The sequence below is a fragment of the Lithobates pipiens genome, unplaced genomic scaffold (assembly GCF_037356315.1).
Source record: "Lithobates pipiens isolate NorthernLeopardFrog02 unplaced genomic scaffold, aLitPip1_a1.2 Scaffold_346, whole genome shotgun sequence".
In the NCBI taxonomy this organism is placed as follows: domain Eukaryota; kingdom Metazoa; phylum Chordata; class Amphibia; order Anura; family Ranidae; genus Lithobates; species Lithobates pipiens.
In genome coordinates this window covers 33,826-55,145 of record NW_027507809.1, presented here as the reverse complement: position 1 = coordinate 55,145, position 21,320 = coordinate 33,826, and the positions used below count along the sequence as shown (strand labels likewise).

At 44.3% G+C, this 21,320-nt stretch overlaps 1 protein-coding gene across 3 annotated transcripts in view; it reads left to right on the top strand.

The window, feature by feature from the left end:
* Positions 1-7,090: 7,090 nt before the first annotated feature.
* LOC143955170 (growth arrest-specific protein 2-like) overlaps positions 7,091-21,320 on the top strand; it is a 37,993-nt gene continuing 23,763 nt past the window's right edge. The window contains exon 1 of one of the 3 annotated variants that reach the window (XM_077465263.1): positions 7,091-7,215. The gene's annotated coding sequence lies outside the window, so the exon portion shown is untranslated. Of the gene's footprint in view, positions 7,216-12,152; positions 12,403-21,320 lie in introns of those variants that run through there. The other 2 variants (XM_077465264.1, XM_077465262.1) reach the window with 2 other exon arrangements.

Genomic DNA, 21,320 nt, shown 5'->3' with positions numbered 1-21,320 from the left:
CCCAGTACAGCCCCCCAGGTCAGTGTGCACCCCAATATAATCTCTCCTTGGTCAGTCTGTATCCCAGTTACTTAGTTACATAGTAGGTGAGGTTTGAAAAAAGACAAAGTCCATCAAGTCCAACCTATGTGTGTTGATTATATGTCAGTATTACATTGTATATCCCTGTATGTTGTGGTCGTTCAGGTTCTTATCTAAAGTTTCTTGAAACAGTGATGCCCCTCGCTGAGACCACCGCCTGTGGAAGGGAATTCCACATCCCTTGCCGCTCTTACAGTAAAGAACCCTCTATGTAGTTTAAGGTTAAACCTCTTTTCTTCTAACTTTAATGCGTGGCCACGTGTCTTGTTAAACTCCCTTCCGTGAAAAAGTTTCTCCCTATTGTGGGGTCACCAGTACTGTATTTATATATTGAAATCATATCCCCTCTCAAGCTTCTCTTCTCCAGGGAGAATAAGAGGTCAGTGCTCACAACCTTTCCTCATAACTAATATCCTCCAGACCCTTTATTAGCTTTGTTGTCCTTCTTTGTACTCGCTCCATTTCCCAGTACATCCTTCCTGAGGACTGGTGCCCAGAACTGGACAGCATATTCCAGGTGCGGCCGGACCAGAGTCTTGTAGAGGGGAGAATTATCTTTTTATCTCTGGAGTTGATCCCCCTTTTAATGCCAATATTCTGTTTGCTTTGTTAGCAGCAGCTTGGCATTGCTGAGCCCATCATCTACTAGGACCCCCAGGTCCTTTTCCATCCTAGATCCCCCAGAGGTTCTCCCCCCCCAGTCTATATATTGCATTCAGATTTTTGCCACCCAAATGCATTATTTTACATTTTTCTACATTGAACCTTATTTGCCCACCCTATTAATTTGTTCAGCTCTTCTTGAGATTCTACAGAGATTCAACTGTTTCCCCCATCCCCCATCCTCCAGGTCATTTATGAACAAATTAAATAGGATTGGTCCCAGCACAGAACCCTGGGGGACCCCACTACCCACCCCCGCCCATTCCGAGTACTCCCCATTTATCACCACCTCTGAACTCACCCTTGTAGCCAGTTTTCAATCCATGTACTCACCCTATGGTCCATGCCAACGCACCTTATTTTGGACAGTAAAGGTTTATGGAGAACTGTGTCAAATGCTTTTGCAAAATCCAGATACACCACGTCTACGGGCCTTCCTTTATCTAGATACACCACGTCTACGGGCCTTCCTTTATCTAGATACACCACGTCTACGGGCCTTCCTTTATCTAGATACACCACGTCTATGGGCCTTTCTTTATCTAGATACACCACGTCTACGGCCTTCCTTTATCTAGATGGCAACTCCCCTCCTCATAGAAGGTGAATAGATTGGTTTGGAAAGAATGATTCTTCATGAATCCATGCTGATTACTGCTAATGATACCGTTCTCATTACTAAAATCTTGTATATAGTCCCTTATCATCCCCTCCAAGAGCTTACATACTATTCATGTTAGGCTAACTGGTCTGTAATTCCCAGGGATGTATTGTGGGCCCTTTTTAAATATTGGTGCTACATTGGCTTTTCTCCAATCAACTGGCACTATTCCAGTCAGTAGACTCTCAGTAAAAATTAGAAACAATGGTCTGACAATTACTTGACTGAGTTCCCTAAGTACCCTCGGGTGCAAGCCATCTGGTCCCGGTGATTTATTAATGTTAAGTTTCCCAAGTCTAATTCTAATTCTGTCCTCTGTTAACCATGGAGGTGCTTCCTGTGATGTGTCATGAGGATAAACACTGCAGTTTTGGTTACTGAAGCCCCCCGATTCCCTCGTGAAGACTGAGGAGAAGAATAAATTCAACACATTCGCCATCTCCCCATCCTTTGTAACCAGATGTCCTTCCTTATTCTTTATGGGGCCAATATGGTCTGTCCTCCCTTTTTTACTGTTTACATACTTAAAGAATTTCTTGGGATTTTTTTTTGCTCTCCTCCGCTATGTGTCTTTTGTGTTCTATCTTAGCCACCCTAATTGCACCCTTACATTTCTTGTTGCATTCTTTGTAAAGTCTGAATGCTGATGATGATCTCTCAATCTTATATTTTTTGAAGGCCTTCTCCTTTGCTTTCATATGCATTTTTACATTGGAGTTAAGCCATCCAGGACTTTTGTTCGCTCTTTTAAATGTATAACCCAATGGGATGCATTGGCTAATGCCCTTATTTAACCACTTGCCGACCAGCGCACGACGATGTACGTCGACAGAATGGCACGGGCAGGCAAATGGGCGTACATGTACGTCCCTTTAAATTTGCCGCCCTGCCATCGGGAGCGCGCCGCCGGCGGTGCGCTCCTGCGCTGGTCGGGACCTCCATGAGTCCGACGCGGGACCCGCGGACTCGATCGCCGCGGGCATCCCCGTGATCATCTCACGGAGCGGCCGAATGAAGAAATGCCGTTGTAAACAACATTTCTCCATTCTGCCTAGCAACTAGTGACGCTGATCTCTGCTCTATGTAATTGGAGCAGAGATCAGTGTTCACTAAATGAAAGCCCAACCCACCCACAGTTAGTAACACACCCCTAGGAACACTTAACCCCTACACTGCCACCCACTGGTTAACCCCTTCACTGCCAGTGTCATTTACACAGGAATCACTGTATTTATATAGCAGTGATTATTGTATAAATGACAATGGTCCCAAAAATGTGTCAAAAATGTCCGATGTGTCCGCCACAATGTCGCAGTCACAATAAAAATCGCTGATCGCCGCCATTACTAGTAAAAAAAAATAATAAAAAATTATTAATAAAAATGCTATAAAACTATCCCTATTTTGTAAACGCTATAACTTTTGCGCAAACCAATCAATAATCGCTTATTGCGATTTTTTTTACCAAAAATATGTAGAAGAATACGTATCGGCCTAAACTGAGGGAAAAAAAATTTTTTTATATATTTTTGGGGGATATTTATTATAACAAAAAGTAAAAAATAATGCGTTTTTTTCAAAATTGTCGCTCTATTTTTGTTTATAGCGCAAAAAATAAAAACCGCAGGGGTGATCAAATACCACCAAAAGAAAGCTCTATTTGTGGGAAAAAAAGGACGTCAATTTTGTTTGGGAGCCACTTTGCACGACCGCGCAATTGTCAGTTAAAGCGACGCAGTGCCGAATCGCAAAAAGTGGTCTGGTCTTTGACCAGCAAATTGGTCCGGTCTGAAAGTGGTTAATATGCTCTTAAAGCAAAATCTCTCCTCCGCGTTCTTTGTTCCTAATAATTTCTCCCAATTCATGCCTTCTAGCAAGGTTCATAGTTTAGGGAAGTTGGCTCTTTTGAAATTCAGTGCTGTTGTATTCCCCTTATGTTTCCTATTTGTGTGATTTATACTGAAGCCAATTGACCTGTGATCACTGTTTGCTAAATTGCCCCGTATTTCCATATCCGTGATCAGGTCTGTATTGTTGTTAATCAGTAGGTCTAGTAAAGCTTTATTTCTAGTTGGTGCGTCTACCATCTGACCCATAAAATTGTCCTGCAAGACATTTAGGCGAGCCGTAGATGAATGCGCGGTTCCCTCCGCCCAGTCTATGTCTAGATAATTAGAATCGCCCCCCACCAATATAAGTAAAAGCACTGGAAGCTGATGGGAGGGAGGAGAGGAACAGGAGGACTGGTTTTCCAGGGCTACCACTGATGTGTCCGGACACAGGATCTAAAACCCAGCCTGTCCGGGTCAATCCCGGACCAGTGGCAACCCAAAGCGCACCGCATTTCCCAGAGATAACACCACTGAACCAAGACAAAAAAAAAATGGCAGGGGTTCAAGGGTTTTGTAGCCGATCGTTTTATCAGGCCAGGCTGCCTGGAGCTCCCCAGACCATTCTGTGCAATCTTACATTTGCTTAATACACACTTCAGCAGCCGGCTTCAGATTCCCATTCAATTCCCAACACAGCTTCCGGCTTAAAGATTCACAATTCGGGAGGTTTGCTTTTTTTTTTTTTTTTCCAACCAACAAACCAATCGAACTTTTTAGACGTTCGCTCATCTGTAACTAACAAATGCCAGGCAGTAAACTAAAGACCATCCATTCAGGGTTTACATCGACTTTAATGAAAAAGTTCTCCTCCATTCACGTCGATGTGAAAGCCACATGTTCGTGCCGCTCGCGGTATGAAATCTATTTTATACGGGTTTTGGCAATATCCTGGACTGATTTTATTTTTCCAGTATATCACATGCCAGCGAGCCAATGTTTAGATGGGTTTTCTTTTTTTTTTTTTTTTTTTTCGTGAAAGGAGTTTTTTATTTCGTCTCTCTGTTTATCCAACCCCCTCCCCCGTTCTTGTTCAAAATTAAAATATATGCGAAGAAAAAAAGAAACTTTTTTTTTTTTCTTTTTTGTAAGCTAATAATTTAAACGGCTTGATATGATCGTGTATTAATATTTTTTGGTTTCTTGGCTTTGTAATATTCTGACTCTGCAATGAGAATCCAATGACAGATCCCATGTCCTGACCTCCTTGTCCATGTGTCACGCTGATTGACAGGAGCTCGGGGGAAGTCTGGGGGAGTCTGTGAAATTTGGCACCCTCAGCATCCTCCATTCCCAGATTTGATATTTATTTATTTTATTTGAAATTGATTTAATTTAATTAAATTTTAATTGTTTTAATATAGTTTAATGAATTAATAAAATTTTTATGAATTAATTAATAGTTATTTAAAATTTTAATTAATTAAATTAAAAACAAATTAACATATTCATACAATTTTACATTTCTTTTTTTTTTTTTTTTTATTTGACATTTTATATGTTTTTATACATTCACGAGCCACTTTATTAGGTTCATCTGCTCATTTGCTCAAAGTGCTAATCAGCCAATCAACACGGCAGCAACTCAATGCATTTAGGTATCTAAGCATGGTGAAGACGACTTGCCGAAGTTCAAACCGAGTATCAGAATGGGGAAGAAAGGGGATTTAAGTGACTTTGAACGTGGCATGGCTGTTGGTGGCTGACGTGCCGGTCTGAGTATTTCTGGGATTTTCAACTCCGATTTTCAACTCAGACCCCGACAACCAACGGCCAGGGTTGTCAGGAAGAGGCCCTTGTCCTTATGAACATGGGGACAAGGTGCTTTGGAATGGGGAGGCCGCGCGCCCCCCTTCCCCAAGGCACCCCCCCATGTTGAGGGCACGCGGCCTGGTACGGCCCAGGAGGGTGGGGGGGGCACTCGCTCGTCCCCACCCCCTTTCCTGGCCAGCCGGGTAGCGTGCTCGGATAAGGGTCTGATATGGACCTGGCGGGGACCCCCACGCCAATTTTTCGGCGTAGGAGTTCCCCTTTAAGTCCATACCAGGTGACGGGGCCAGCGAAACCTCCTTCGCTGGCCCCGGCTACCTGGAGAAGCGCTCCGCGTGTGTGGGTGAGTCCGTTCATTTCAAAAGTACGCCGTATTAGTCCGCCGAAAAAGTGCCGTGTGTGGGCAAGTAGCTAGTTCGGAAAGTCCGGCGGAAAGTCCGCCAGACTAAGTCCGCCGGATAGTCTGCTACGTGTGTACGCGGCATTAGGATCACAGAGAATTGTGGGGAAAAGAGAAAATATCCAGTGAGCGACAATTGTGTAGAGGAAAATGCCTTGTTGAGGTCAGAGGAGAATTTGGCAGACTGGTTCCAGATGATAGAAAGGCAACAGTAACTCAAATAACCTCTCGTTACAACCAAGGTATGCAGAATATAATCTGTGAATTCACAACACATCCAACCTTGAAGTAGATGGGCTACAGCAGCAGAAGACCACACACCGGGTGCCACTCAGAACGGGAAACTGAGGCTACAATTGGCACAGGCTCACCAACATCGGACAATAGAAGATTGGAAAAGCGTTGCCTGGTCAGATGAGTCTGGATTTCAGCTGCGACATTCAGATTGTGGGGTCAGAATTTGGCGTATGGATCCATCCTGCTTTGTATTACCGGTTCAGGCTGTATCCATATCACCTTGTTGTATCTACGCCACCAACAGGGGCGTTGCTAGGCGGCAAAAAGACCAGGGGCTTCAGCCCGAAGTCTAGTGGGGTGTCCACCATAGGCGCTGCAGGCTCCAGAAGACAAGACCTGTTATATCACCGGTTCAGGCTGGTGGTGGGGGTGTAATAGTGTGGGGGATGGGGTATCACCGGTTCAGGCTGGTGGTGGGTGTGTAATGGTGTGGGGGATGGGGTATCACCGGTTCAGGCTGGTGGTGGGGGTGTAATGGTGTGGGGGATGGGGTATCACCGGTTCAGGCTGTTGGTGTTGGGGGTGTAATGATGTGGGGGATATTTTCTTGGCACATTTTGGGCCCCTTAGTACCAATTGATCATGGTTTATACACCACGACCTACCTGAGTATTGTTGGTGACCATGTCCATCCCTTTATGACTACAGTGTCCCCATCTTCTGATGGCTCCTCCCAGCAGGATAATGCACCATGTCACAAAGCTCCAATCATCTCACCACTGGACAATGAGGTCCCTGTCCTCCAATGGCCTCCACACTCACCACATCTCATCCAATGGCCTCCACACTCACCACATCTCATCCAATAGAGGAGCTTTGGGATGTGGTGGAAAGGGGAAGTCTGGAGCAACTGTGTGATGTTATCAGGTCACTATGGAGCAAAATCTCTGAGGAACATTTCCAACACCTTGTTGTATCTATTCCACCAAGAATGAAGGCAAAAGGGGGTCCAACCCGCTACTAGCAAGGAGGACGTAATAAAGGGGGTCCAACCTGGTACTAGCAAGGTAGCCGGGGAGTGTATATTTGTTGTTAGGTACACTTTAAAGAGATACATTGTATCTAAGAAGTCAGCTGCCTTTTTCTTTCCATACCTCGAAGATGGAAAATTTCCGGCACTCTTCCAGGAAGGTGTGAGCTCCTCCGGCCCTCCTTGTATCAGTGAGCTGTACTCAGCCTAATGCACCCTCTCCCCGGTGTACAGTATATAATGGTATATATGGTCTGTTTATTGGACAGTAGATGGACAGGGTGTTGTGATTGGTCAGGTGTCCGGACAGAATACATTTTTTATCTGCGCTGTCTGAGATACACTTAGAGGACCACAAATCAGACATTGAGAGAAGGCTCTGAGTGTTTAGAGGCAGTATAGGAGGAATAATAATTCTAGACATGAAGCTGACCTCCCTCCCGGCAAACCTTCTGCAGAATACAGACGACATGCTAAGGGCCTGGTAAGTTAAAACTCATTGTGTCTAGAGATGAGATGAACGTACCTGGGTTCAGCTGGGGGGGGGGGGGGGGTAGGTTAGAAGACAGTGACTGAAATTCAGGGGCCAGATCTGAACCCCATTGAGGTCAACTGGAGGCAAATGTCAACAGTTCTGGCCATTGCTTAGACTAATAGGCAAGAGATTGTCAAGGAAATGAAATGGGGGTGGGGGGCTGGGCACTGCCCTGGGGGACATGTACCAGAGGATACTTTCCCTCAACAAAGACTAGATTTGCTCAACATGGGGGAGTAACTTTGCCAGGGGAGACCCTTCTTCAAAAGCATCCCATGCTGATGAGTACAACCGGGACAGCTGGATAAATGGCTCTATATTTAGGATGTATTCGGTCTATAAACCAGAAGCTCTGGATGGACAGTTGGAGAAATGGCTCTATATTTAGGATGTATTCGGTCTATAAACCAGAGGCTCTGGATTGACAGTTGGATAAATTGCTCTATATTTAGGATGTATTCGGTCTATAAACCAGAGGCTCTGGATGGACAGTTGGATAAATTGCTCTATATTTAGGATGCATCCGATCTATAAACCAGAGGCTCTGGATGGACAGTTGGATAAATTGCTCTATATTTAGGATGTATTCGGTCTATAAACCAGAGGCTCTGGATGGACAGTTGGATAAATTGCTCTATATTTAGGATGCATCCGATCTATAAACCAGAGGCTCTGGATGGACAGTTGGATAAATTGCTCTATATTTAGGATGTATTCGGTCTATAAACCAGAGGCTCTGGATGGACAGTTGGATAAATAGTTCTATATTTAGGATGTATCCGGTCTATAAACCAGAGGCTCTGGATGGACAGTTGGATAAATTGCTCTATATTTAGGATGTATTCGGTCTATAAACCAGAGGCTCTGGATGGACAGTTGGATAAATGGCTCTATATTTAGGATGTATTCGGTCTATAAACCAAAGGCTCTGGATGGACAGCTGGATAAATGGTTCTATATTTAGGATGTATCCGGTCTATAAACCAGAGGCTCTGGATGGACAGTTGGATAAATGGTTCTATATTTAGGATGTATCCGGTCTATAAACCAGAGGCTCTGGTTGGACAGTTGGATAAATGGCTCTATATTTAGGATGTATCCGGTCTATAAACCAGAGGCTCTGGATGGACAGTTGGATAAATGGTTCTATATTTAGGATGTATCCGGTCTATAAACCAGAGGCTCTGGTTGGACAGTTGGATAAATGGCTCTATATTTAGGATGTATCCGGTCTATAAACCAGAGGCTCTGGATGGACAGTTGGATAAATGGTTCTATATTTAGGATGTATCCGGTCTATAAACCAGAGGCTCTGGTTGAACAGTTGGATAAATGGCTCTATATTTAGGATGTATCCGGTCTATAAACCAGAGGCTCTGGATGGACAGTTGGATAAATTGCTCTATATTTAGGATGTATTCGGTCTATAAACCAGAGGCTCTGGATGGACAGTTGGATAAATAGTTCTATATTTAGGATGTATCCGGTCTATAAACCAGAGGCTCTGGATGGACAGTTGAATAAATTGCTCTATATTTAGGATGTATTCGGTCTATAAACCAGAGGCTCTGGATGGACAGTTGGATAAATGGCTCTATATTTAGGATGTATTCGGTCTATAAACCAAAGGCTCTGGATGGACAGCTGGATAAATGGTTCTATATTTAGGATGTATCCGGTCTATAAACCAGAGGCTCTGGATGGACAGTTGGATAAATGGTTCTATATTTAGGATGTATCCGGTCTATAAACCAGAGGCTCTGGATGGACAGCTGGATAAATGGTTCTATATTTAGGATGTATCCGGTCTATAAACCAGAGGCTCTGGATGGACAGTTGGATAAATGGTTCTATATTTAGGATGTATCCGGTCTATAAACCAGAGGCTCTGGATGGACAGTTGGATAAATGGTTCTATATTTAGGATGTATCCGGTCTATAAACCAGAGGCTCTGGTTGGACAGTTGGATAAATGGCTCTATATTTAGGATGTATCCGGTCTATAAACCAGAGGCTCTGGATGGACAGTTGGATAAATGGTTCTATATTTAGGATGTATCCGGTCTATAAACCAGAGGCTCTGGTTGGACAGTTGGATAAATGGCTCTATATTTAGGATGTATCCGGTCTATAAACCAGAGGCTCTGGTTGGACAGTTGGATAAATGGCTCTATATTTAGGATGTATCCGGTCTATAAACCAGAGGCTCTGGATGGAAAGTTGGCCATAGGAACCTATGGAGATCAATTGCATGACTCTATTGGTCATTGTGCTTATGGGTATAAAGGGGGGGGGGCGGGTTAGGAGAGAAGCAGTGTTACAATGTTGCCATCTCTACTCCATAGTATTTTATTGGGATGTTCCTCCCCCCCCCCACTATGCTCCATGTATCTGTACCGTCTCTCTGTATAGAATCAGGAGGGGGGGTTCACATTGTGTAGGAAAATTAGAGAAGCCGATTGATTAGGAATGCAGAAATCCCCTTTCTGGACAATTTCCATGAAAATTTGTTTTCTCCCCTTAAATAGTGTAATTTTGTTTTCTTGCTGAGCCGTTCTCAGTGTATTTGCTGGCGCTGAAGTATTGATTTCTGCTCTAACCTGCATGGTAATGCAATCAGGGGAAAGTGTCCTCCGACGCAGACTCTCAATTATCAGTCCTTTATGTAGGAAGTCTGGCCAATCTGCATCTCATCCTGACCCAGGAGAACCCCAAAGGATTCTGGGAATGGAGCTTCAGTACTACAAAGCCAAGAGGACTACTGTAGTACAGAGCATGTGGCACCGGTGTACAATCTGGGGGGGGGGGTGTTAAAAGGGGGGAACTGTCAGGTATTTATTCTTTCTCAAGAGATCCCAGTACTCTCCCCTGATGATGCCACCATCTGCTTCTCTGTCCAGAAGGACGGAGTCATCTCTGATCAGGCATCATCCAAAGTCACCATCTACTTCCTGGACTAGTATAGGCTAGTGTAGGCTTTGAGATGACACGATCAATTCTTGGATGTGTTCAGAAATGTCTGATACAGATTCCCCCCCCCCCCCCTGCAGTCTCAAGGCTGGGGGCAGGGGGGCAGTGTGGAAGTCTGGGCAGCATTGTGGTGAAGATGGAGGTTATGGACTGAGATAGGAGACTCTGCAGAAAACCTGGTGGTCCTATAAAGGATGAGGTTTCTGGAGCGAGCTGAAGGGCACTGTGGGACTCTGTTGAAGTTTGGGCGCTATTGAAAATTGGGAGCATTATGGAGGGCTGAAGGCTCTGAAGCAGGCTTGAGGTGTGTGTGTGGGGGGGGGGGGTGGTGGTGAAAGTGTGGGAGGCTGGGTGGTACTGTGGTGGGGATGGAGGTTCTGAACTGGGATAGGGGACTCTGCAGCAGACATGGTGATTCTGCAGCCGACTTGGTGGCCCTGTAGAGCATGGGTCTTCAAACTACGGCCCTCCAGTTGTTCAGGAACTACAATTCCCATCATGCTTAGTCATGTCTGTGAATGTCAGAGTTTTACAATGCCTCATGGGATGTGTAGTTTCGCAACAGCTGGAGGGCCGTAGTTTGAGGATCCCTGATGTAGAGGATGAGGTTTCTGGAGGAAGCTGAGGGGATCTGTGAGGCACTGTGGAGTTTGGGGACACTATGGAGGGCTGGCGGGCTCTACAGCAGGCTAAAGGGCACTGTGGGAAGTTGGACGCTACTATGGAAGGTGGAGGACTCTTAGGGGATTTGGGAGCACTATAGGAGGTTTTGGGGGCACTATGGGAACTGGGAGGCACTGTGAGAGGTTTTAGGATCTGCAGTTGGCTTGAGGCCTGGGAGAAGGGAGGCTGGGATGTGGCAGTAGGCCACGGCCTGGCAGTTGAGAACCTCTGCTTTAACATGACCTCAATAACCCAATGGCTTAAACAGTCATGTGAAATAATTAAAAAATTAGGATCTGTTTGTGGCCCCACCCATGACAGTTATGGAGCTCTGTAGACTCCCCATTTCTGATTGATCTTGGGCAGAGCCAATGGGCTGCCATTGATTTTCCTGTGACCCAAAAAGACCTGTATTGTGTGCTGTTCAGACTTTCTGGAGGGGGTACTAGTCCTTAATGTCCGCCACTGGGAGTGCAGGTCAGGAGGGAGCCCATCCCGGCTCCAGTGATCACTCAGTATGAAGGAAAGGAATCCCTATGACCGCACATCCGTATCATCCCAAGTGCAGTGGTAAGTGGCAAACTCAGCCTGCACTCCGGCCAGGCGATGGCCCCAACGCGTTTCTCTCCGCCCCTCGGAGCTTAGTCATGTGGATGGGGATTTTCCTGTGATGCCTGTTGTGTCCCCAAGGCCGGCCAGGACCCCTCAGCTCACTCATATCAAATGGACCTTCAGGCTTATAGAAAGATCTTTAGTAATTAAAGTTCCCTGCCTTCCAACCTCCATTTCACGTGTATGGTCTTCTTCTTCAAGGTAACAAAAAGAAAGCCAAAAAAACAAGAAGATTTATTTGGACTCCTATTACCACGTGGGAACTCACCCGAAAAAATCTCTTAATCTCCCCTAAGCTCATAACGATGGAGTTTTTTTTTTTTAATGTAGCTAACGAACGCGGACAAAACAAAAAAGCTTGGATTCCTCCGATGTCTCCCTTTTCACACAAAGGGCGCCCTGAAACAGAATCGCCTTTTAGCAGATGACCCAGTTTCTGCGATATTGTCTGACGGAGAGGGGGGGAGGGGGGGGGGGGCGATTATTTGGAAATATCAGCGGATGGTTTAAATGACTTTGCTGGCAAAATACAAGCGCTGTCCTTTTCTGCAAAGAAGAGCTTCCAAAAAAAAAAAAAGAAAAAGAAAAAAAAAAGTTTTGTGTGCAGTCATATAAGAAGCTCAGTGTTCGCAGCGTGGAGGGGGAGGCGGGCAGCCCTGCAGTTTGTTGAAAGTGTTACATGCCATTAGGTGCAGTGTAAACCATCCCGGGCTCTGCTCCTGACAATGGCGCTCTCAATCCGAGATGACTTTTTACTTTTATAGACTGGGGAGGAAAAAAAAAAAAAAAAACCTGGGTCCTAATACCGATAGCAGCATTTGCAAGAAGTTACAAAACGTTCATGTCCTGCCTGGGAGTTGGAGGCTAGACGGTCTTCCTGAAAGGGACGAGGTAAGGGGGTCTCTGCGTTCGGAATTCTGCAAGGAATTTCAGTTTCCTGAGGACGTTCTCTGCGACTAATTAACTATATTCCAATCTATTGCTAACCACCACAATCTATTGGATAGAAGCGACCAGACTGGACATTCTGGATGGCTTTTCAGGTTCCTGAAACCTTCCTGACCTTGATATGTAACAATATTGTAAACTATTGGTAACCTACACAATCCATAGGTAAAGACTTATAGGATTTGAGCTTTCTGAACCTCTACTGTGCTAAAAAAAAATTGTGGATCTCTTGCTAACCAACGCAGTCTGTAGAATCTATCAAGTTGGTCATTTTGGATGGCATTTGTGGTTCCTGAAGCTTTCCTGTCTCAATATGTATCAATATATTATTAAAATATTGATTACCTATGCAATCTATAGATAAAGGTTTATGGGATTTGAGCTTTTTTTCGAAAACCTTTATGGTACTAAAAAAAAGTAACAATATTTTGATATATTACTTACCAACTCAACCTATAGGATAAGGTCTACCAGATTGGACATTCTGGATGGCACTTCAGGTTCCTGAAACCTTCCTCAGCTTGATATGTAACAATATTTTAAACTATTGGTAACCTACACAATCCATAGGTAAAGGCTTATAGGATTTGACTTTTCTGAACCTTTACCGTGCTAAAAAAATATGTTTGGATCTCTTGCTAACCAAAGCAGTCTGTAGAATCTATCAAGTTGGTCATTTTGGATGGCATTTGTGGTTCCCGGAGCTATCCATTCTCAATATGTATCAATATATTATTAAAATATTGATTACCTATGCAATCTATAGATAAAGGTTTATGGGATTTGAGCTTTTTTTCGAAAAACCTTTATGGTGCTAAAAAAAAGTAACAATATTTTGATCTATTACTTACCAACTCAACCTATAGGATAAGGTCTACCAGATTGGACATTCTGGATGGCACTTCAGGTTCCTGAAACCTTCCTCAGCTTGATATGTAACAATATTTTAAACTATTGGTAACCTACACAATCTATAGGTAAATGCTTATAGGATTTGCGCTTTCTGAACCTTTACAGTGCTAAAAAATATTTGAATCTCTTCCTAACCAACGCAGTCGGTAGAATCTATCAAGTTAGTAATTTTGGATGGCATTTGTGGTTCCTGAAGCTTTCCTGTCTGAATATGTTTCAATATATTATTAAATATGTATAGCCTATGCAATCTATAGATAAAGGTTTATGGGATTTAAGCTTTTTCAAATCTTTATGGTGCTAAAAAAAAAGTAACAATATTTTCATCTATTGCTTACCAACTCAACCTATAGGATAAGGTCTACCAGATTGGACATTCTGGATGGCACTTCAGGTTCCTGAAACCTTCCTGAGCTGATATGTACTCCATATGTATCAATATATTATTAAATATTGATAACCTATGCAATCTGTAGATAAAGGTTTATGGGATTTGAGCTTTTTCGAACCTTTATGGTGCAAAAAAAAGTAACAATATTTTGATATATTGCTTACCAACTCAACCTATAGGATAAGGTCTACCAGATTGGACGTTTTGGATGGCACTTCAGGTTTCAGTAGCCTGCCTAGGCTGAAATGTAACAATAATAAAAACTTCTGATAACCTACACAACCTACAGGATAAGGTTGATGTGATTTGAGCTTTCCGAAGCTTTACAATGCTAAAAAGTAACAATATTTTGCTCTATTGCTAAACCTATAGTATAAGAACTATCAGATTGGACATTCTGGATGGCATTTCAGGTTCCTGGACGCCTGGTTATGCTGATATATAACAATATTTAAAATTTTTAAAAATCTGCACAATCTGTAGGATAAGACTTATAGGATTTGAGCTTTCTGAACCTTTACTGTGCTGAAACTTAATATTTCAATCTATTGATAACCAATGGGCAGCACAGTGGTGTAGTGGTTAGCACTCTCACCTAGCAGTAAGAAGGGTGGCTGGTTCGAATCCCAACCACAACACTACCTGCCTGGAGTTTGCATGTTCTCCCTGTGTGGGTTTCCTCCGGGTACTCCGGTTTCCTCCCACACTCCAAAGACATGCAGGTAGGTTAATTAGCTTCTGTCCAAAATTGGCCCTAATATATAAATGGGGACCTTGGATTGTGGGGTAGGGTAGGGACTGATGTGAGTGTGCAATGGAAAGTGATGGGGACAATTGTAGACACTCAGGTTGAACTGGGTGGACTGGTGTCTTTATTCAACCTTACTAACTATGTAACTATGTAATGAAATCTGTAGGCTAAGATCTATCAAGTTGGTCAATTTGGGTGGCATTTGTGGTTCCTGAAGCCTGCCTGTCCTAATATGTTACAATATATTATTAAAAATGAATAACCTATGCCGTCTATGGGTAAAGGTTTATGGCATTTGAGCTTTGTGAACCTTTACTGTACTAAAAAGCAACAATATTTTGATCTATTCTTAACCAACTCAACCTGTAGGATAAGGTCTACCAGACTGGACATTCTGGATGGCACTTTAGGTTCCAGAAGCCTGCCTAGGCTGATATATAACAACATTTAAAACTATTGATAGCCTACACAACCTATAGGATACATTTTATGGGATTTGAGCTTTCTGAACCTTTACGGTGCTAAAAAAGTAACAATATTTTGATCTATTGCTAACCAATTCAACCTATAGGATAAGAGAACTATCAGTTTCGACATTTTCAATGGTACTTCAGATTCCAGAAGCCTGCCTAAGGTTTATATATTACAATATTTTAAACAAAAACCTATACAACCTTGAAAACGTATACAACCTATAGGCGAAAATGTATAGGTTTTGAGCTTTCTGAACCTATACTATGCTAAAACACAATATTTTGATCTTTTGTTAACCAATGCAATCTGTAGGATAAGATCTGTCAGGTTGGTCATTTTGCATGGCATTTGTGGTTCCTGAAGCATTCCTGTCCTAATATGTAACAATATATTATTAAATATTGATAACCTATGCAATCTATAGGTAAAGGTTTTATGGGATTTGAGCTTTCTGAACGTTTACAGTGTTAAAAAGTAACAATATTTAGGTTTATTCCTAACCAACTCAACCAAAACGATAAGATCTATCAGATTGGACATTCTGGATGGCATTTCAGGTTCCTGGAAGTCTACCTAGGCTGATAAATAACAATATTTGAAACTATTGATAACTTACACAATCTATACTATAAGGTTTTTGAGATTTCTGAATCTTTACTGCGCTAAATCGTAACAAGATTGCAATCTATTGCTAAGCAACACAATCTATATGGTATGATATTGGATTGGTCAATCTGGAGGGCATTTCAGATTCCTGAAGCTCTTCTGTCCTACAATGTAACAATAATTAGAAAAAAAATGTTAACCTGTGTATTCTATGGAATAAGATTTATGGAATTTAAGCTAATTTATTGTGCTAAAACATAACAATATGTTAATCTATTGCTAATACACACAATCTATAGGATTAGGTCTACTCTATATTGTCAAAAGTATTGGGACACATGCCTTTACACGTACATGAAATTTAAGGGTATACCAGTCTTAGTCTGTAGGGTTCAATATTAAGTTGGCTCCGCCCTTTGCAGCTATAACAGCTTCAGCTCTTCTGGGAAGGCCGTCCACAAGGTTTAGGAGTGTGTCTATGGGAATGTTTGACCATTCTTCCAGAAGCACATTTGTGAGGTCGGGCACTGATATTGGACAAGAAGGTCTGGCTCGCGATCTCCACTCGAATTCATCCCAAAGGTGTTCTATCGGGTTGAGGTCAGGACTCTGTGCAGGCCAGCCAAGTTTCTCCTCCTCAAACCCACTCATCCATGTCTTTATGGACCTTGTTTTGTGCACTGGTGCACAGTCATGTTGGAACATGAAGGGACCATCTCCAAACTGTTCCCACAAAGTTGGGAGCATGAAATTGTCCAAAATGACTTGGTATGCTGACGCCTTAAGAGTTCCCTTCCCTGGAACTAAGGGGCCAAGCCCAACCCCTCAAAAACAACCCCCACACCATAATCCCCCCTCCACCAAATGGTTTGGACCAGTGCACAAAGCAAGGGCCATAATGACATGGATGAGCGAGTTTGGGGTGGAGGATCTTGACTGTCCTGACCTCAACCCGATAGAACATCTTTGGGGTGAATTAGAGCCGAGACTGCAAGCAAGGCCTTATTGTCCAACATCAGTGGCTGATGCGCTTCTGGAAGAATGGTCAAACTTTCCCATAGACACACCCCTAAACCTTGTGGACGGCCTTCCCAGAAGAGTTGAAGCTGTTATGTCGGCAAAGGGCGGGGCCAACTCAATATTGAACCCTATGGACGAAGACTGGGATGCCATTAAAGTTCACATGCGTGTAAAGGCAGGTGTCCCAATACTTTGATTCATTGATAACCTTTAAAATGTATTCTATAGCATTGGATCGATGAGAGTTGAACTTTCGGAACCTGTTTTGTGCTAAAATGTAACAATATTCAGATCTTTTGCTGATCTACACAATCTATAGGATAAGATATAGCAGAGCGGATTTGTTCTCCTTCTTGATTTTGGCACAATATTCTTGAATAGGGTAAGGGGTGTTTAAAGGGGGGAGTTTCAACCTCCAGAAGGGGTTCTGTGGTATTAGCTAGTGATGTTCCAATCTATTGCTGACCTAGACAGTCTATATTAGCAGTCTACAAGCGTTTCAGAGGTCTACATTGTACACCTCTTACATCAGAGTTCCCATCTGAGTCCTTCTTTACATCAGAGGCCCCCGAACATCAGGATCCCCATCAGAATCCCCCCTTACATCAGGGTCCCCATCAGAGTCCCCCTTATATCAGGGACCCCATCAGAGTTATCCCTTACTTACAGGTCCTTATTAGAGCCCCCCTTTACATCAGGGACCCCATCAGAGTTCTTCCTTACTTATAGGTCCTTATTAGAGTCCCCCTTTACATCAGGGACCACATCAAAGTCGCCCTTACATCAGGGTTTCCATCAGAGTCCCCCACTTACATCAGGGTCCCCATCAAAGTCCCCCATACATCAAGGCTAGAGTTGCCACCTTATCCCTTTAAACCCGAACACCTTTGAATTAGTCGGGTTCTGAGGCTAATTGAATGCAGATAAGGCACTGAGTTTAATTACCACCTTAATCAGCCACAGAACCCGTGTAATTTAATATGTGTTTGGGTTTAAAGGGATGAGGTGGCAACCATAATCAAGGCATCCATCAGAGTTCCACCTTACATCAGGGGCCCCCACTTAAATACGGGTCCCCATCAGAGCTCCTCTGAAATCAGAGCCTCCATCAGTGTCACCCTTGCATCAAGACTGAAGGCTTTTGAGAGGAGTACTAAGGCAGGGTGCTGTGATGTTTTCAGGAAGCCATGTACAGCTCTTCCCACCAGCCATGATCTGCTTCAGTGGCGGAACCACCAGGGTTGACTTGCGGCTGGGCCCCGCTGTTCTGCCACTGCCGGGGACATTAATCATTCAGCTTCTGGACTTCATACTTCCCACGGTGCACACAGGAGAGGGGTGGGAGGAGGAGGAGGAGCAGATGGGCTCTCTCCATAACCATCTGTGTGAGGGAGGGGTGAGGGGAAATGTAAGTGCAGGCTCTGGGCTGTATGAGAGAGACACTCTGAGCTCAGAGTCCTGCTGAGGAGGCACTGATAGGCTGCACTGATGGGCACTGATAGGCAGCATTGATGAGCACTGATAGATGGCATTGATGAGCACTGATAGGCGGCACTGATGGGCACTGAGAGGTGGCATTGATGAGCACTGATAGGCGGCACTGATGGGCACTGAGAGGTGGCATTGATGAGCACTGATAGTAAGCATTGATGAGCACTGATAGGCAGCACTGATGAGCACTGATAGGTGGCATTGATGAGCACTGATAGTAAGCATTGATGAGCACTGATAGTTGGCACTGATAGGCAGCATTGGTGAGCACTGATAGGCGGCACTGATAGGTGGTATTGATGAGCACTGATAGTAAGCACTGATAGGCGGCACTGATGGGCACTAATAGGCGGCATTGATGAGCACTGATAGGTGACATTGATGAGCACTGATAGTAAGCATTGATGAGCACTGATAGGTAGCACTGATGGGCACTGATAGGCGGCATTGATGAGTACTGATAGGCGGCACTGATCGGTGGCATTGATGAGCACTGATAGTAGGCATTGATGAGCACTGATAGGCGGCGCTGATGGGCACTGATAGGCGGCATTGATTAGCACTGATAGGCGGCGCAGATGGGCACTGATAGGCGGCATTGATGAGTACTGATAGGCGGCACTGATCGGTGGCATTGATGAGCACTGATAGTAAGCATTGATGAGCACTGATAGGCGGCGCTGATGGGCACTGATAGGCGGCATTGATGAGCACTGATAGGCGGCGCTAATGGGCACTGATAGGCGGCACTGATGAGCACTGATAGGCAGTATTAATGAGCACTGATAGGCGGCCCTGATGGGTGGCATTGATGAACTCTGATAGGCGGCACTGATGGGCACTGATAGGCGGCATTAATGAGCACTGATAGGCGGCATTGATGAGCTCTGATAGGTGGCACTGATGGGCGCTGATAGGCGGCATTGATGAGCACTGATAGGCGGTTGTCATGTGCCTTGTGGCAGAGCCTTAAGTGTAAAGGGAGACGCCTCGTACAGCCCCAGCTCAAGGACCACTGATGTTGCGACAAGGTAAGGTAAGTGTGCCTGTAAGATCTTCCATTGGTTGCTGAGGTGCATGGCAGGTGTGTCACCAGGGTTGGGCTGGATAGTTGAAGCAGCGGATGGCAGCAGGAACAGCAGACCCCAGGCTGGGTAGGCAGCAGCTGGTAGATGCAGTGAGACCGGCAGCACACAGCAGATAGAGGACCAGCGTAACTGGGTACAATGCAAAGCAGGACAGGCGGATAACTGGACGCAGGGTCAGACAGGCCCGATCAGCAACGGATGGTCAGGTACAGGCATAAACGGCAGGCAGAGAATTGTCAGGACACAGTGAGAAGTTGGTAACACGAGATCAGGCAGATGGGCAAGAGGTAAACAAAGTCTAGAGACAAGCCAGGGTCAGGGCAGGTAGTGTTCAAGCGTGGTCAGAATAAGCCGGGTCATTCACAGAAAACAGGAACACAGGTAACAGCTTCAGATTAGACAGCAATCTCCTTGGGGGGGGTCAGAAGCAGGGGGGACCGGTCTTACGCTCAGAGAATGGGCAGATTAGGTAAGTATATCTCTGCTCTGCAATCCTCTAGACAAAAACTAGCAGTTAACCCATGTGGTGCGGGCACAGCCCCGCTGCATGGGGGAATAATATGTTTTCCCGGAGTTCTTCTTTAAGTATCTGTTTTGCCCCCTTATACATTATTTTAACAAATTGACAAACTCTATTAAAGTCTAGTGGACCCAAATGTGAAAAATCAAAAATGACCATTTTGGGGGGTTAGAGTACTGCCCTGGGGGACATGTATCAATGCAAACTTTTTTTTTTAAGGATCGATTTTAAATGAGCAGTGATTTAATGATGCTTAAAGTAAAACAATAACAATGAAACATTCCTTTAAATATAGTGCCTAGGGGGTCCCCTTCGTTTGCCTGTAAAGTGGCACATCTGTGCCATGTATGGAACCTGCTGCAGCAAAATTGACATTTATAAAGAAAAACAAAATTCCATTTAAATTGGCAGCAATACAAAAAATGTTTGGTCCTCCCCTAATCCATACCAGGCCCTTATCCGAGCATGCAGCCCGGCAGGTCGGAAGGAGGGGGGCGTGGTCTAGTAACCTCAACATAGGGGGGTGCTTTGCTGCAGACATTTTTCTATACCCTTCCCCTGGTCTGTGCCACCATACAATCCTGTCTCGAAGGTCTACAGACAATTCCTTGGACTTGGTTTGTGCTCTGACATGCACTGTTACCTGTGGAACCTTCTATAGACAGGTGTGTGCCTCTCCAAATCATGTCCAATCACCCGAATGTACCACAGGTGACCTCCAATCAAGTTGTAGAAACATCTAAAGGAGGATCAGTGGAAACAGGAGGCACCTGAGCTCAATTCTGAGTGTCATGGCAAAGGCTGTGATAATTATGTAGATGGGAGGAGCCTGTGATACTTATGTACATGGGAGGAGTCTGTGATACTTATGTAGATGGGAGGGGCCTGTGATACTTATGTAGATGGGAGGGGCCTGTGATACTTATGTACATGGGAGGAGTCTGTGATACTTATGTAGATGGGAGGGGCCTGTGATACTTATGTACATGGGAGGAGTCTGTGATACTTATGTAGATGGGAGGAGCCTGTGATACTTATGTACATGGGAGAGAGCCTGTGATAATTATGTACATGGGAGGAGCCTGTGATAATTATGTACATGGGAGGAGCCTGTGATACTTATGTACATGGGAGGAGTCTGTGATACTTATGTACATGGGAGGGGTCTGTGATACTTATGTACATGGGAGGAGTCTGTGATACTTATGTACATGGGAGGGGTCTGTGATACTTATGTACATGGGATGAGCCTGTGATACTTATGTACATGGGAGGAGTCTGTGATACTTATGTACATGGGAGGAGCCTGTGATACTTATGTACATGGGAGGAGCCTGTGATACTTATGTACATGGGAGGAGCCTGTGATACTTATGTAGATGGGAGGAGCCTGTGATACTTATGTGCATGGGAGGAGCCTGTGATACTTATGTACATGGGAGGAGCCTGTGATACTTATGTACATGGGAGGAGTCTGTGATACTTATGTAGATGGGAGGAGCCTGTGATACTTATGTACATGGGAGGAGCCTGTGATACTTATGTACATGGGAGGAGCCTGTGATACTTATGTACATGGGAGGAGTCTGTGATACTTATGTACATGGG